At 38.2% G+C, this 16,468-nt stretch overlaps 1 protein-coding gene across 2 annotated transcripts in view; it reads right to left on the bottom strand.

Annotated features, from left to right (window-relative positions):
* Positions 1 to 16,468, bottom strand: part of ZNF407 (zinc finger protein 407) — a 456,641-nt gene that overhangs the window by 293,353 nt on the left and 146,820 nt on the right. The window lies entirely within an intron of this gene.

Here is a 16,468-nt window from a genome sequence, read left to right as displayed (position 1 = left end):
TGGGGCCTTCTGTTACTGTGAGGTATTACCCTAGAAATGGCAAGTGGTAACACGGTCAAGGGAAATTAAAATTTGTACAGCACGCTGGGGAAAGTGCAGAGCGAGGCCCCGAGCGCACCAGACCTGGGGCTGAGTCCAGCGGGGCCATGGCGGAGGAGGACACCAGCTCACCCTGGCCGTGAAGACCGCGTGACAGGCGGTGTGGCGGGGCTTCCTGGGGTGCTGGGAGCCCGGGGACCATTCGGGAATTGTTGGCTGACATCGTGGCAACGACAAAAATTAGGACTCCTCCTCAGAACAGGAGGAAGAGGAGGACACAGCACACGCACCGGGCTTCGCACTCGCACACGAGACTCTGAGTCCCAGCTTCGCCTTCCCGAACACGAAGACCTTCCTCACCAGGCTAAACGAGTTTGAAAACCACATGCTAACACAATTTACCATTTTGTTGACAGAACACTGTAGGCCAAGTAGAGCAGCAAATGTTTGCCTGGATTCTTCAGATACATAGTATTACTAACCTCAATTTCCAAATAAGAATATTGGGGCATAGTGGAATTAAACAAAACAACGGTTAGAGTAAAAGCTATCTATATGCAGTATATAGAAGCCTATACAGTAAAGTGTCGGCATATTGCAAGAAATGCACTAAGGTCTCGATAAATGATTGCTATTAATAAATTAAGAGTCTCTTCCTACCCAAGCATATAATCCTGGTATTGTCCTTATTGATTAAATGTGCAAAAGCTAAAATACATCAGGGTGTTGATGTCGAGGAATAAAACACCAATCGATAAATCCACCAAACAAGTATTTCCACTTGTATATGTAATTTGTCCTCAAATTTCTTCCATGATGATGTTTTATGTAAATCTATAATACAATAACAGGAAATGAAGCGCATGTCAGTGGAGGAGTGGCGACCAGCCCCTGGTTCCAGTTCCGCAAGGGAACTGAAGGGCCGGGCCCACAGGGACCAGAAGACAGTTGACTAGAAGTTCCATTTGAGATCTCCTATTCCCTAAGACATACTCTGGTCATTTGCAGTAGAGAACTCGCCAGTACACAGTGCTGACCTACCCAACACCACCATTTCCAAGGTGCCTTAGTACAGGCACTTCTGATATCATGGTAATTTGGGGGTAGAGGGGTGCTTTTTAATTACTGCTTTTAAAATATTATTTGGGGGGCGCCTGGGTGGCGCAGTCGGTTAAGTGTCCGACTTCAGCCAGGTCACGATCTCGCGGTCCGTGAGTTCGAGCCCCACGTCGGGCTCTGGGCTGATGGCTCGGAGCCTGGAGCCTGTTTCCGATTCTGTGTCTCCCTCTCTCTCTGCCCCTCCCCCGTTCATGCTCTGTCTCTCTCTGTCCCAAAATAAATAAACATTGAAAAAATAAATAAATAAAAAAATAAAATAAAATAAAATATTATTTGGTAAACAAGAATACTTAAGTTGCAATTGATGTGAAAATTAGTAGAAACTGGCCATACACGTTTAGTATGTTTATGGAAACCAAAATATATTGCACTGTGTATAAATAAGAGCCAGAAATTGAGATTTTAAAATGATACAATCTACTTTTAAACTAATTTGGCATGAACACACCATTATGAGATACACACAGATAAGGGGTAATCTGTATCTTGTATCAAGGCTTACATATAGTTAAGATAAATATCTTTTGTGGAACACAATTATGCAAAAAATTAGAACACAATAGAAAACATTTAATAATAAAATGTTATAGGATAGAATTTAATCTTTATTTAATGATTCAGCAGGCATATCAAAAACATGCAGTGCTTCTGGGAGATAATCATCATCATCAATTACTGCTGCATAGGAGAAATACAGAAGTGTCAATTAATAAGAGTTCTGGCTGAATTACTTCCCTATAACAATGTATAATAAACCGAGTGAACCAATTGAAATAAGAAACATTTAAGGAATTTTTATAATAACTGAGTGAACCAATTGAAATAAGAAACATTTAAGGAATTTTTATAATAATAAAGTCAGGATTATTTTGTTCTCCTTTTAAAATTTCTTTATCATCTGAAATAAGGTGTCTTAACAAAGTTTACTTAAGTGATAGACAGCAAAGAGGAATGTAAATTAGAAAAAGAATGAGGGGCGCCTGAGTGGCTCAGTCAGTGGGGCATCCAACTCTTGATTTCAGTTCAGGTCCTGATCCCAGGGTCATGGGATCAAGCGCCACTTTGGGTTCTGGGCTAAGAGTGCAGAGCCTGCATGGGATATTCTCTCTGTCTCTCCCTCTCTGCCTGCCTCCCCACCCGCCCCTCCCCGCCCTGCCATCTGCTCCTCACCCTGATCATACTCTAAAAATATAAAATATCAAAAAAAAAAAAAAGAAAAAGAAAAAGAAAAAGAAAAAGAAAAAGAAAAAGAAAAAGAAAAAATATTCCAAAGACAAAGACAGACTGTCTGTCCTATTCAGGAAGTTAGCATGTTGTTGGCTGTAGACTGCATCGTGTACCACGTTGGGCAGATGCAGAACATTATTTCCATCTTTAGTTACCATTTTTGTTTAATTTTTTTAATGTTTATTCATTTTTCAGAGAGAGCGAGAGAGAGAAACAGAGAGACAGAGAGAGCGGGGGAGGGGCAGAGAGAGAGGGAGACACAGAATCCGAAGCAGGCTCCAGGCTCTGAGCTGTCAGCACAGAACCCGACGTGGGGCTCAAACTCAGGAACCGTGAGATCATGACCTAGGCCGAAGTCGGACGCTTAACCGACTGAGCCACCCAGGGGTCCCTTTAGTTAGAAATTAAATGCAAATTAAGAGGATATGTACAAGTGCAAGGTTGGCAAGGGGAACACCGCAGGTGCTCTGTACGAGGATGACAGGGCCGGACCACACTATGCTCCACAGATCCCTATTCCTAGGATTCACCCAGTCAGGAAAGGCCATGAGAGAGACTCTGGTGGGACACATGGAATACAGAAGTGGGGCAAGGCTCACACATGTTGTAATTCATTGCCAAGATCATCTGTCATAATGCAACAACCAACACACCAACACTACTCTCCTCTCCATGAACTGGGGGTCTTCCACCAGCTTCTGCTGGACTGCTGGACTAACTGGGTAAGTTTGAGTGACTGAGGAAACGACCAGCTTTTGCAGAAATGCATGCCTCTCATCAATGTGAGAGACAATGAAGGATTCAGTCTGTGCTCTTGGGCCCCAGTTCATGCTCTCAAGTCCCCTTACTTTGTACTCCCCACTCTGGGTCTTTCCTCACCTCTCAACTACCTGTCCTACAGACAGTTTCAAGATCCAACATCAAATGAAATGACAGTACCTTACGGAGACTGGTTGAAACTGTTCCCACAGTTGTATAAGACCAAATCACCATAACGAATCCCTTAACTTTCTTAGTATAACCACATACACATACACACACATACATATATACATATTACTGGTTCTAAATGCCTGATTGATGCAGAATTTTACAAATGGAATGAAAAGGACTTACCCTTCCCACCGAAAACAAAGAAAAAAACCAACATATATGAAATATATGAAATAACAATTTTTAACACAGGGAACATCAGGCAAAGAAAGTGATCTGAGAGAGAGACAGTTCTCAGACATTGGCACAGGCTGTGGAAATGTAGTTGAAGATGAGTAGACCTATGAAGGGCAATTTATGCAGATGAGCTGAGACAAAATGGACTACATGAAGACCAGGGAGCTGGAGAGAGGAACAGGAGAGACCTACGTATACAGAAAGAAATCAAGATCAGCGGAAGGAATGCAGGGAGCATTCAGTTATTTATTGATCAAACTGCATGTCTAAAAAAACTACACAAAAGTATGGTTAAGAATAGACAAGGGGTGCCTGGGTGGCTCAGTCAGTTGAGTGTCCAAATCTGGATTTTGGCTCAGGTCATGATCTCACAATTCGTGAGATCGAGCCCCATGTCAGGCTCCGAGCTGAGTGTGGATCCTGTTTGGGATTCTCTCTCTCTCTCTCTCTCTCTCTCTCTCTCTCTCTGCCCCTTCCCTGCTCCCCTCGCCTCCCTCTCTCTCTCTCTCAAAAAAATCAATAAATAAACTTAAAAAAAAAAAACCAGCAACAGACAAAAGACATTACAAGAAAAAGTGATCAGTGCTCACACAGGACCAGCCTTGAGAACATGACGACTCACACATGGGTTAAACAGAAAGGTCGGCCTCAGCAATACACAGTAATTAACCAGAGACCAAGCACTATCCCAATTCTGCTCTAAAGTGATGCACAAAATATCAAACTTTTTTCCAACTGAACTAACTACATCCCAGAACAAAGCTCAAGAATATTTATTAAAATACAAGATAAATAGTAGCAACAAAGTCAAATTCACAATGTCTAAAATAGAATGAAAAATTACCAGACATACAAGAAGTAGGAAAACAGGACCTATAAATAAGGAGAAAAATAAGGAGAAAAATGAGAAAAAAATAAATAAGGAACAGACGAGATATTAAAATCAGCAGACGAGGATATCAAAATACTGTCATACAGGCAAAATGACCAAAAAGATATGTATTAAATGGAAGACATAAAAAAGACTGAAAGGAAACATCTAGAGATAAAAACTGGACTAGAGGAGATAAATTCACTTAGATGAAATTAATGATAGACTTGACACCCCGAATAGTGAACCTGAAGAAATAAAAATTAAAAAAAAAAAAACAATTAAAATAAAAGCACAGAGAAAAAAGAAAACTTTGATAACTGAAAACAGGATTAATTGTCAATTTCAAGTAATATAACTGGAAAGTCCCAAATGCAGTGGGGGAGAGGGAATACCTGAACAGTCGCCAAAAATGTACCAAACTTGATGAAAATTATAAACCTACAGATACAAAAAGCTCAATAAACTACAATTAAAGCAAATACAAGGAAAACCAATGATAAAGAAAAAACCTGAAATGTAGGCAGAAAAAAAAGTCATTATGCACATAGGACCAAAAATGAGAATGATGGCTGATTTACAGACCCAACTCAGGTAACAAACAAAGACCAAAAGAAAGGGTAATTCTCTTCACCTCACACGTTTCACCATTTACAAATATTATATCAAAATGGATTGCAGGCCTGAACATATAACCTAAGACTGTAATTCTTTTATGAGAAAACATCAGAGAAAATCTTTGTGATCTTGAGATAGACAAACATTTCTTAGATATTACAACAAAAACAGATCCATAAAAGGGCAATTGATATAAATTCAACAATATCAACATTTACAATTTCTCCTCTAAAGAAAATAAAGCCACAGAATAACAGATAATACTTGCACAACATATATTTGATAAAGGACTTGCAGCTAGAAAATATAAAAAACTCAAACCTAAAAATGAGGAGGAAAAACTGTTTTCATGGGTGAAAGACTTTAATGGCTTCTTCATCAAAGAAGAAACATGGACGACCAAAAGCTCACTAGGAGATGGTTAACATCATTAGTGAAATGCAAACTAAAAACAAAAGTATGCCTGGACATATCTGAAAGGAATGGCTGAAATTAACACACTGACAATACCAAGTGCTGGGCACGAACATGGACAAACAGGAACGCTATTCGCTCCTGATGGGAGTATAAAGCAGTACCATTCTCTGCAAAACACTTAAACATACACCTATCATGAGCTTACTCACAAGTGTTCACCCAAGAGAAATCAAAGCTTTTCCATACAAAACCTTCCATGTAAATGTTCATAACAGCCTAATTTTAAATACCCAGAAACTGGATCAAAAGGGAAATAGATAAATAAATGACAAAGAAAAGTGTACTTCTACTCAGCAACAGAAAGGGATGAACCAATGATACCTAAAGCAACACTGGTGAAATCTGGAAATAGCTATGCTAATGAAGGGGCTGGACAAGAAAAGAGGAAACACTGCACCCTGACTGGAACAGGAGTCCTAGGAAATGCAAACTAAGTAACAGTGGCAGGAAGTAGACTGCAGGCAGCTAGGGCATGGGGGGGGGGGAGGGGTAGGAATTAAGGATTACCAAGGAAAACAGGAAACTTTTTGGCAGTAACAGAAATGTCCATTATCTTCCTTGAGGTGCTAGATTCGTGGAAATACATGTATGTGTGTATCTTTCAAAACTTATCGGATTGTATAGTTTAAATGTGTTAAATCCTTTGACCCTTAAGTTAAAAATGATACTTTCAAAGGGAGTGAATTTCCTAAGGTATATTCACGATGAAGTCAGAAAACATGAGTATTTCAGGCATTATGGCCTCCTTTGAAATTAATAACCACATTTTGTTATTATTATCCCCTTTCCTTCCCCCTTTCATTGCCTTTAAGGCTCTCTCACTTCGAAAAACTTCAAGTTCTTGAGTAACAGAGAACAAGTCAACAACAGGAGTAGTAAGCCTGACCCAGTCCCTGCTAACTTACTTGCACATGAGGTATGGATGCTATGTGGGCAGGATGAATAGCAGACATCTTACTACAGGGGCAATGGAGAGAATTTCAGCAATCATTAGGCAAAGCCTAAGGTTTAGGAACTGCGGCAAAAACTTAAAACAAATAAAATACACACCATAAAGTAAGCAGCTTCTTTGGATTTTTTTTTTTCTTCTAGAATTGTAACTGTCTCATGTTAATAAAGCAGAATAGTTCAAACCAAAGAGGATCAATGTGAAGTTTGGGGGGAAAGTTATACATGATAAAAGTATACAGATGGAAAGATTTGATGAAAACATTAGTTTTGGATTACCTATTTTATTTAGGATCATTTATACACTGATGTAGGATTTGCATATAGTAGGATTTGTAAATGTACATATGTACCTGCAAATGTATGATGCTCATGTAGTTTTTTTTAAGGTAATTTATTTTGAGAGAGAGTGCATGCACACACAAGCAGGAGTGAGAGAGGGAGAATCCCAAGCAGGCTTTGCTCTGTCAGGGCAGGACCTGACGTGGGGCTCGATCTCATGAACCATGAGAATATGATCTGAGCCAAAATCAAGCAGGGCGGTTAAACTATTGAGCCACCCAGGCACCCCATACAGTTTATAAAAGTAACACAATTAACAACAGTGTAGTAATTTTAAGAAATGAATGAAGGCCATAAAAAATCGCAATCATGAAAAGCACTCAGCTGTTTCCTAAAGTTAGAAATAATACAAGAGACAACCAACCGTGAATAGCAGATGATGGAAAAGCAAAAGATGTAAGTTTATAGGCTTGAGGGGTTATAGAGCACGTTAGATTAAAAGGGGAGAACATGTATCTGTGGGTGACATAAGACATGTCAATACTGTTAGCAACTTCTTACACTTAAGCATTACTTAAAGACTTCTCCATACAATGTAAATTTTATATCTAGTAATACAAACCAATCAATAAATTTCTGATAAAATCCTTTGTCCAAAAAAACTGTGCTAAGGGGTATTGGAAAGGGCCAAAACAATTTAAAATCTCATGATCTAACTGAAGAAAGATAAGAAAGATACAACCACTTTACACAAGTAAAAAAAAAAAATTGTTTTTTAGATCCTAAAGAACACAAAATGTAAATGCCTTTATCACCTTATCAAACCCAAGTGTTACAGCAAGTAATGTATAATGCCTGGTAATTACATTAATAATGCCCCAATATTAAATTAATATATAATATAACCTATTAAAACACAAACACTGAAAAGGCCAAAATACTGCTCTAATAAATATCACTAAAATAAACAAAATAATTTAAAATAATTTCTATTTCAACACAATTGGGCAGTAATACACTGAAAGACCTAAGGAAATTTTCAGAAGTTTCCAACTACATATACAATCACCATGATTGAAGAGATTTCCAAAAAGGTAAAGTGAAGACCTCCAAATATCTTCTCCATGAAAGCAATGGGGATATGGGCAAAACCAACTTTTTAAAGAACGCTGGTAGTTAATCTAAGACTAAAACACTGAGGAATTTAAATTCATGAAAATGGCTGGATATTGGCAAGGACAATGAGTTTTGTGGTGCTTCGACTGTTCCCAATCCTTTGTCCATCTCTCTAGAGTCCTGAGACCCTTGAAAACCAACCAGATCACAACTATGGTGGCTATAAAAAAAAAATCCAACAGCCTAGCAGCCATGAGAGGAGTGAACGGGTTTAGAACTCACCAAAAGCCCATCAGAGATGTTCCACTAACTGACAAGACCCCTTCTCAGGGCTTGTCTTTATTTGACCCGACTCACAACCCATTCTTTGTGAGGAATCCCTATCACCTGAGCAAACTTCAGGGTGGGGGGTTGGGAGGGGAGGACAGTACCAACTGTTTTGAGAACACAGCTGCTTGAGAGTGCTAGCAGTTGAGGCTAACAAGATGTTAACTGATGAAGCTTCTATTGAAAGGAAAAATTTGAGGATGAGATATACATCAGGAACTTTGAAAAGCTCCTACACATTGCTCACATCTAAAAGGCCATACACAGGGGCGCCTAGGTGGCTCAGTCGGTTAAGCGTCTGACTTCAGCTCAGGTCATGATCTCGCAGTCCGTAAGTTCAAGCTCCTCCCATGTTGGGCTCTGTTCTGAGAGCTCAGAGCCTGGATCCTGCTTGGCATTCTGTGTCTCCCTCTCCCTCTCTCCCCACCTGCCCCCCCCCCCATTCATGCTCGCACACTCTCTCTCTTTCTCTTTCTCTCTCTCAAAAATAAACACATTTTAAAAAAATTTTTTTTTAAATAAAAGACGGGGCTTGTGTCAATGCCAGGGAAAGACCTGAGACCTGTGATTATACTGTATTTCATCTCTGGGTGATATGAAACCTTTGTACAAGCAGAAAGTGTAAGTAAAGCAAGAGCTAATAACTGCCTGCTGGTGCACTGAAAACCTTCCATAATGGAACAGGGGTCCTTAAAATATGCTGGGAGACTTACTGATAAAAGGCATTTAAGCAAACCTCTGTCTAACCATTAAGTTACTCAGCAAGCAGTCAGTTCAGTGGCCATATATAAAAAAGAATACTACATTAAAAATTCATTTAACAAAGTCACTTACAATCAGCAACAACAATAATAAACAACAACAAGTCAAACCCTGAGGGTGCGGGGTGGGGGATCTGATTTCCAGAGGGGTCACATTAAATTATTTAAGACGTCTAGTTACTGGGGCACCTAGGTAGCTTGGTTGGTTAAGCGTCCAACTCTTGATTGCAGCTCAGGTCATGATATCATGTTTTGTGGGTTCGAGCCCCATGTCCACTGACAGCAGGGAGCCTGCTTGGGATTCTCTCTCCCTCTTTCTCTACCCCACCCTCATTCATCAGCACATGTGTGCACTCTCTCTCTCTCTCTCTCAAAATGAACATAAAAAAAAAAAGATGTCTAGTTACCAACAAACATGTACACAAAAATTGAGACATGCAAAGTAACATAAAAATATTATCTATATAAAGGGGAAAAAACAGTAAAAAAAAAAAATACTTCTGACAAATCACAGACGATGGAGTTTCTAGACAAAGAGTAAATCAACTAGTATAAAAATATACAAAGAAAAAAGTGAAATATATGCAAAAACTAAACAGAAGAGGATGATGACTCACCAAACAGATAATATCAAAAAAGAATTACTAAATATATACATAGTATACGTGTGTGTGTGTGCGCGCGTGCATGCATAAATTTTGGAGTTAAAAAGTAAAGTAACTGAAGGAAAAATCACTACAGAGGCTCAACAGCAGATTTTTTTTTAATGTTTTTTAATGTTTATTTTTGAGACAGAGAGAGACAGAGCATGAACGGGGGAGGGTCAGAGAGAGAGGGAGCACAGAATCGGAAACAGGCTCCAGGCTCTGAGCTGTCAGCACAGAGCCCGACGCGGGGCTCGAACTCACGGACCACGAGATCATGACCTGAGCCAAAGTCGGACGCTCAACTGACTGAGCCACCCAGGCGCCCCTCAACAGCAGATTTGAACTGGCAGAGGAAAACAATCAATGAACACAGGGAAAAGTGGACACAGGGAAAAATGAAAAAAAGGAGGAGCAGAAGAAGAAGAGGGCAAAAGAGACGGGGAAGGGAAAGGAAAAGCCTCCCAAGAACCACAGGACACTATACTGTACCAAAACAGTCATGGTGGGATTGCTAAAAGAAACAAGAAAGGAGCAGGGAAAAATTCAAGAATAATGGCTAACACCTTTACAAATTTGATGAAAACTCAGTCTTCACATCCAAGAACCTCAACAAATAAATACCAAGTAGGATAAATTGAAAGAGATCTACAGCTAGATTACAACAGTCAAACTGTCAAAAGCCAAACACAAGGAGAGAATCCAGAAAACAGTAACAGAAAGGCTATTCTTCCATTTCAAGGCAAGATAACTAGCAGACTTCACATTGGAAACTATGTAATCCACAAGACAGTGGAATAACATTCAAAACACGGGGAAAAAAACTGTCAACAAAGAATTCTGTATCAGCAAAACATAAACAAACAAGAAGAAAACATAAAAGACATATCCAATTAACAAAAGCAAAAGAACTCATCATTAGCAGAACTGTACACAACAAATTCTCAAGGTACTCCTCCTTCAGGCTAAAATTGAAGAGAGAAATGCAATTCCATATGAAGAAATGGAGAGCACCAGTAAAGATAACTACTCAGATAAATAATGGACAGTATAAGTATATCCTATGAAATTCATTTTTTCCTCTTCAATTAATATAGCAATAATTATATACCTGCATTTATTTATCAACACACAAGTATAAAAATGCAATTTGTATGAAAATAACACAAAACACAAAGTAAGAAGAAGAAAATGAAGCTATACAGAAGCAAAGCATTGGTACAGTATTTAAGTTTGTATTCATCAAAACAACAATGTTGTACGTTGAAATATTAATTGTCATCCCCAGGGTAATAATTACATACATGATATATAAACTACACAATCAGGAAGTAATATAATTATAAAATAATATATTATTATAATCATAATTAACATATTTATTAACTAATATAATCATAATGGACATGTATGTGTGTAAACATACATATGCATTACATGCATGAATCAAAAAAGGAATTTTAAAAGGTAAACAACAAAACACCTAACACACAAAATAAAGCAATAATGGTGAAAGAGAGGAACAAAAATGACACAAGGACATGTAGAATCAAAGAGCAAATGGCATATTTAAGTAAGTCCTATCATATCAGTAATCACATTTTATGTAAGTGGGCATGTTCCAATCAAAAGGCAGAGACTGACAAAATGCATTTTCAAAACGTGATCCAGCTATATGCTCTCAAAACAGATAGACATTATGTTTAAAGAGTCAAAAGAATTGAAAGCAGAACAGAAAAAGATACAGGATATGATCATTAACCTAAAGAGGTTGCAATGGCTATACTACTAATCAAACAAAATGGAGTTTAAGACAAAGATTGTTACTGGAGATCAAAAGAGGACATTTTGTTCTAAAAAGGTCAAATCATCAGTAAGACAGGAGAATTATAAACACATATGGCCCTGACAAGACAGCCTCGAACTACATCAACTGAAAACTGACAGAATTGAAAGCGAAAAAGAAAAATTCAAAAATATGAGTTGAGCACATTAAATCCCATTTTCAATAATGAAAACAACCAGGTAGAGGATAAAAAACGGAAAGGTAAATTTTGAATAAAATATATATTAATTACGACACACAAATGTCTGTAGACCATGTCACATAAAAACAATCTCAAGTTTACATGGAATACTCTCCAGGAGTGGCCATATGTTAAGACATAAAACAAGTCTCAAGAAATTTGCCAGGAGTGGAATCAGGGACAGAATACTTTCATTTCCTTTAACCATATTAAATAAAATTAGAAATCTATAAAAAGGAAGTTTTGGAAATTAACAAATATGTGGAAATCACATAACATAGTATTAATTAAATAAAGGGTCCTTAGAATAAATAACAAAATAAACTTTAAAATACTTTGAGATGAATGGGAAAAAAAAGAACACACCAAAAATTATGGAAAGCAGCTAAAGCAGTAGGGAGAGAAAACTTAATAGCTGTAAACATCTATATTTAAAAAGAAGAAATTCTCACATCAAAAACCTAAATATCTATGTTAAGCAACTAAAAGAAAGAAAAGCAAACAAAACACAATACAAGCAGATGGAAGAAAATAAAAACTAGAGCATGAGTAATGAAATAGAAAAATAGCCAAAATCCACAAAATCAAAGTTACTTCTTTGAGAAGATCATCAAAACTGACCAACTGTTAGTTCCAACAATCAAGGGGGAAAATGAGACTCAAGTGACTAGAATAGGAAAGAAAACGGGGACATTACTACTGTTCTTACAGAATAAAGGGAACTAAAAAAGAAATAGTATGAACGGTGTGCCATCAAATTAGACATACTAAATGAGAAGGACACATGCCTAGAAAGAACAAACAAGTGTCACTGGCTGAAGAAGAAATCAAATCATCTGAATAGACCCATGACAAGGAAAGAGACTGAATTACTTATCAGAATATTGTGAACAAGGGAAGCTTAGGTTTAGATGGCTTCACCAGTGAATTCCACCAAACATTTAAAAAAGAAGTAAAACCAGTCCTTCACAACTCCCCTGAAAAATACAAAAGTTTATTCAAACACTTCCCAACAGAATCTATGAAGCCAGCATTAGTCTGACACAAAAACAAGATGAAGACATAATCCCTCAGGAACGTGGAAGCATTATTCTCAACAAAATACTAACAAACTGAAAACCAGAACCATGTGGGAAGAATTACGTACGTTTACCAAAGGGGATTCATCTAAGAAGGCAAGTTTGGGGAAACATACAGAAATCAATTGAATATAATATATTCCATTAATAGAAAAGGATCTGTTCCAGATATAAGAGAATGGTCAGAGACGACAGAGACACGCCAAAAGAATACGGAAAACAACACACGGTCTTCCTGTTGACCAGTATGGGGTGATGTGAGCACCATATTGATTATGGAAATGACTTCTAATAAATAAAAAACGAATCCATGCATGTACATTGACACAAACACAAACAAAGCAAACATAAATTGAAAAATTTCTTCCAACAAATGTAGGAGCAATAGACATGTTACAAAATAACATCAATGTATTCTTCAAAGTTTAAACTGTTGCCTTTCCTCAATCAATAAGCATAGAGTTGATGATATGTTAACAATATCTCATTTTACTTGATGAATTTTAGCCTTTGTTTAGCTTTAGAAAATTGCAAAAGAGTTGACTGAATTTCACCCGCATCTAATTCGTACAGATGGCAATAAGGTATCTTATATCTCCAGTTTCTTATTCTTATACTAATTTGATTTCCTACCAGTACAGTATTAAAGGAAAAATAATGGTTTTTATTATTTGGACATTAACTCCCCCAAAAGATATAAAGACCGGGGCTTACTGTGATTGACATTTTTTTTTACATATATTTATTTATTTTTGAGAGACAGAGAACATGAGCGGGGAAGGGGCAGAAGAAAAAGAGAGAGAGAGAGAGAGAGAGAGAGAGAGAGGCGTGGAATCTGAAGCAGACTCCAGGCTCTGAGCTGTCAGCACAGAGCCCAACTTGGGGCTCGAACTCACAAGCCCTGAGATCATGACCTGAGCGGAAGTCGGACACCCAGCCGACTGAGCCACTGGGCGCCCCTGCTGTGACGGACTTTCAAGCACAATGTGCTCACATGCCCGTGGACCCACCTATGATTAAAGCAGCACCGTGCTTCACCGTTAAGCAAAATGAACCCCGCAGCAATGGTCCTGCAAGGTGCAGGATTAGCCCCTCAAACAACACGTCTGCAAAACCGTCCGCACGAGTCAGCGTAATTCCTTCTACCTCTTTCTCTGCAGTCGGACACTGTTGTTGGCGGGTGACAGGGTCAGGAGGAAGTCCAAAAGCAAAGTACCACAGTTAGCTTTTATGATCATTTACAAAGTAAACAGCCCCTGATACTAACACCGCAGCCCTGGAGCAGAGACAGCACTGTTTATTAAAAAATTCAAGCAGATTCCTGGAATAGCACAGGCCATACTCAACAAGGGTTGCTAAAGTAGTGCCTTCTGGTAAAAAAAAAAAAAAAAAAAAAAAAAGGAGAGTGGGAGGTGAAGGAAGGTAAGACAAAATAAGGTAAACTGAGGTAGGGTACGGCCAAGCAGACTTGAGAGGCAGGAGAGACACGCGTACCCAGGGCTCGGATATGCGAATGGCGACGGATAATATTCCGCAAAGCAAAATTGACTGAGATGGAAGCTATTTTGCATGGTACAGTGGCGATGGCTAACAAATGAGAGTTTTGTGGGCTGCGCGTCGGTCCCCTGCCTCATCTGCCACCCCTAATGACAGCAGCCACCTGCTGTTTTATTGTCACAGCTGGAGCCAGTTCACACTCCTTGGTGCTGAGCTCTGCCCATGAGCACCAAGCTCTCTCCTCGCCTCATTACTTTGATGAACTTTTTATGGTCAGCACCCATGAAGACCTCATCTAGGACTACGCGACACAGGCCGGCTTCGGGGAGCACTTCCAGTTACACGAGGTGATGACACACAGTGACACGGGGGCTGCCTGGTCTGCGGCTAGTGCTGAAGTGACTGTACCACACTTTGACGCTATAGGGCCCACAACAGGTAAAAAATGCCAGGAAATGCTCCTGCTTAGTAATGATCTTCACCCCTCACCGCAATGTAAAGATCGTAAGATGCTGCCATAATGAAGGTTTTTAATGGTACATGTTATTATAGAAAGCCTAATGTACTGTTTATGATTACTGCCATAAAATTAAAATTCTTTTCATTTTCTATAGATTGAAAGCCATAGGAACTTTTTTTTTTTTTTTTTTTTTGGCTTTTGCTTTTAAAGTAAAAAGGGACAAAAACTGAAGTGGAATCAACATGGTCTTTATATCAATAAACCATTTTAAATAAAAACTACATAAACTGTTTTTTAATAAATAAAATGCAACAGTGATACAGCAGGTGATTTTAGGCTAAATCTGCCACGTGTAATTTTCATGGTAAAAAGGCTACATTCAACTCATGATGTCTTAGATATCAAAAGACTTTACAAGCTTTACTGATAAGTGCTGGTCAAACTTATACAGAAATCATCAAAGAGTTAACTATTTGTAGAGGGGAGAACTCTGAGATAATTTTAAAATTTAGTAACATTTAAAAAACTGACCAACTGTCAAAACTTGCTGTGTGAAAATAACTGATCATCATCTCTATAATTTATAAATACTAACTTACGTCTGATAATAAGTTTAACCTGGGAAAAAAAAAAACTCTTTACAGCATTTAAATATTTCAACATAATCCCACTCATATACACACTAGTAATATTTTTTAAATGTTCAGATGCCCACCCAGTAGTATTTAACTTTCTAATGCCTAAAAACCATAATAGGCAAGATTTTCCTCAGTGGCATTCCAGCTGACAAATTTGACAAATTCTGCAATGTTAGGAGCCATTAAATATTACTTAAACTTATTTTAAAATTCTACCTACAAATATATAGGTGTCTACGAATACATGAAGCAATTTCTTTTAGGTTACTTTTTCCTCAAAGCAGATTATGTTTTCTGCTTTTCTCAGTTCCACTATGAAGCTTCCATTTATCGTTAATATTCAAAATACTGGTATTTTAGTTAAAAGACATGATAACGTGACCTTAATGCTCCCAAGCATGCACACTGTTCTCAACTTTGAGTTGCCAAGTAAGTGCTAAACTTGGTGCTTGTATGTGCTCTGTATTTCCAAACAATAACAAAGGTGCTGATTTTCCACCATGTAAGTTAACAAGCTGGAAGTTTTTACATAGAAAGCTTTCTCAGAAACATTTTTGAACAGCTTACCTAAATACATAAAATTTTTTAAAGTTATTAATAAAAAAGGACATGTCATTAATTGACAAATTTGGTGAAAACTAGTCTCCACATCATTTCACTTTTAAGTCAACCAGATAATATTTTTTAAATAAGGATAATTAAAAGATTAACATGAGAAGAGATGCTCTTGTATATCTCCATTTTAAGTGCATTTACGACTGGTTAGGAGTAGGAGGACATATACACACTCATGCAGGTTTATTTTTTTTTTAATGTTTTTATTTTTGAGGAAGAGTGTGAGGGCAGGGAGAGCAGAGACAGCTGGAGACCCAGAATCCGAAGCAGGCTCCAGGCTCCGAGCTGTCAGCACAGAGCCCGGCGCGGGGCTCGAACTTGTAAACCGTGAGGTCATGACCTGAGCCGAAGTCGGATGCTTCACCGACTGAGCCACCCAGGAGCCCCTCGTGCAGGTTTATAAGGCAGAAGCATTCATTTTTATTCTAGGAAACACAGACACTTACTTCTCTTCAGTAATCTAATAATGTCAAACTTACAGTCTGTGGAACCTAACTTGAAAAATAAAACAGTAAAAACGCTCAGTGGCTGTACTTAATGACGTTTAACTTAT

The sequence above is a fragment of the Prionailurus viverrinus genome, chromosome D3 (genome assembly GCF_022837055.1).
Source record: "Prionailurus viverrinus isolate Anna chromosome D3, UM_Priviv_1.0, whole genome shotgun sequence".
Lineage (NCBI taxonomy): Eukaryota > Metazoa > Chordata > Mammalia > Carnivora > Felidae > Prionailurus > Prionailurus viverrinus.
Note: the sequence above shows the minus strand (reverse complement) of the source record. Positions and strands in the feature narration are given on the sequence as shown.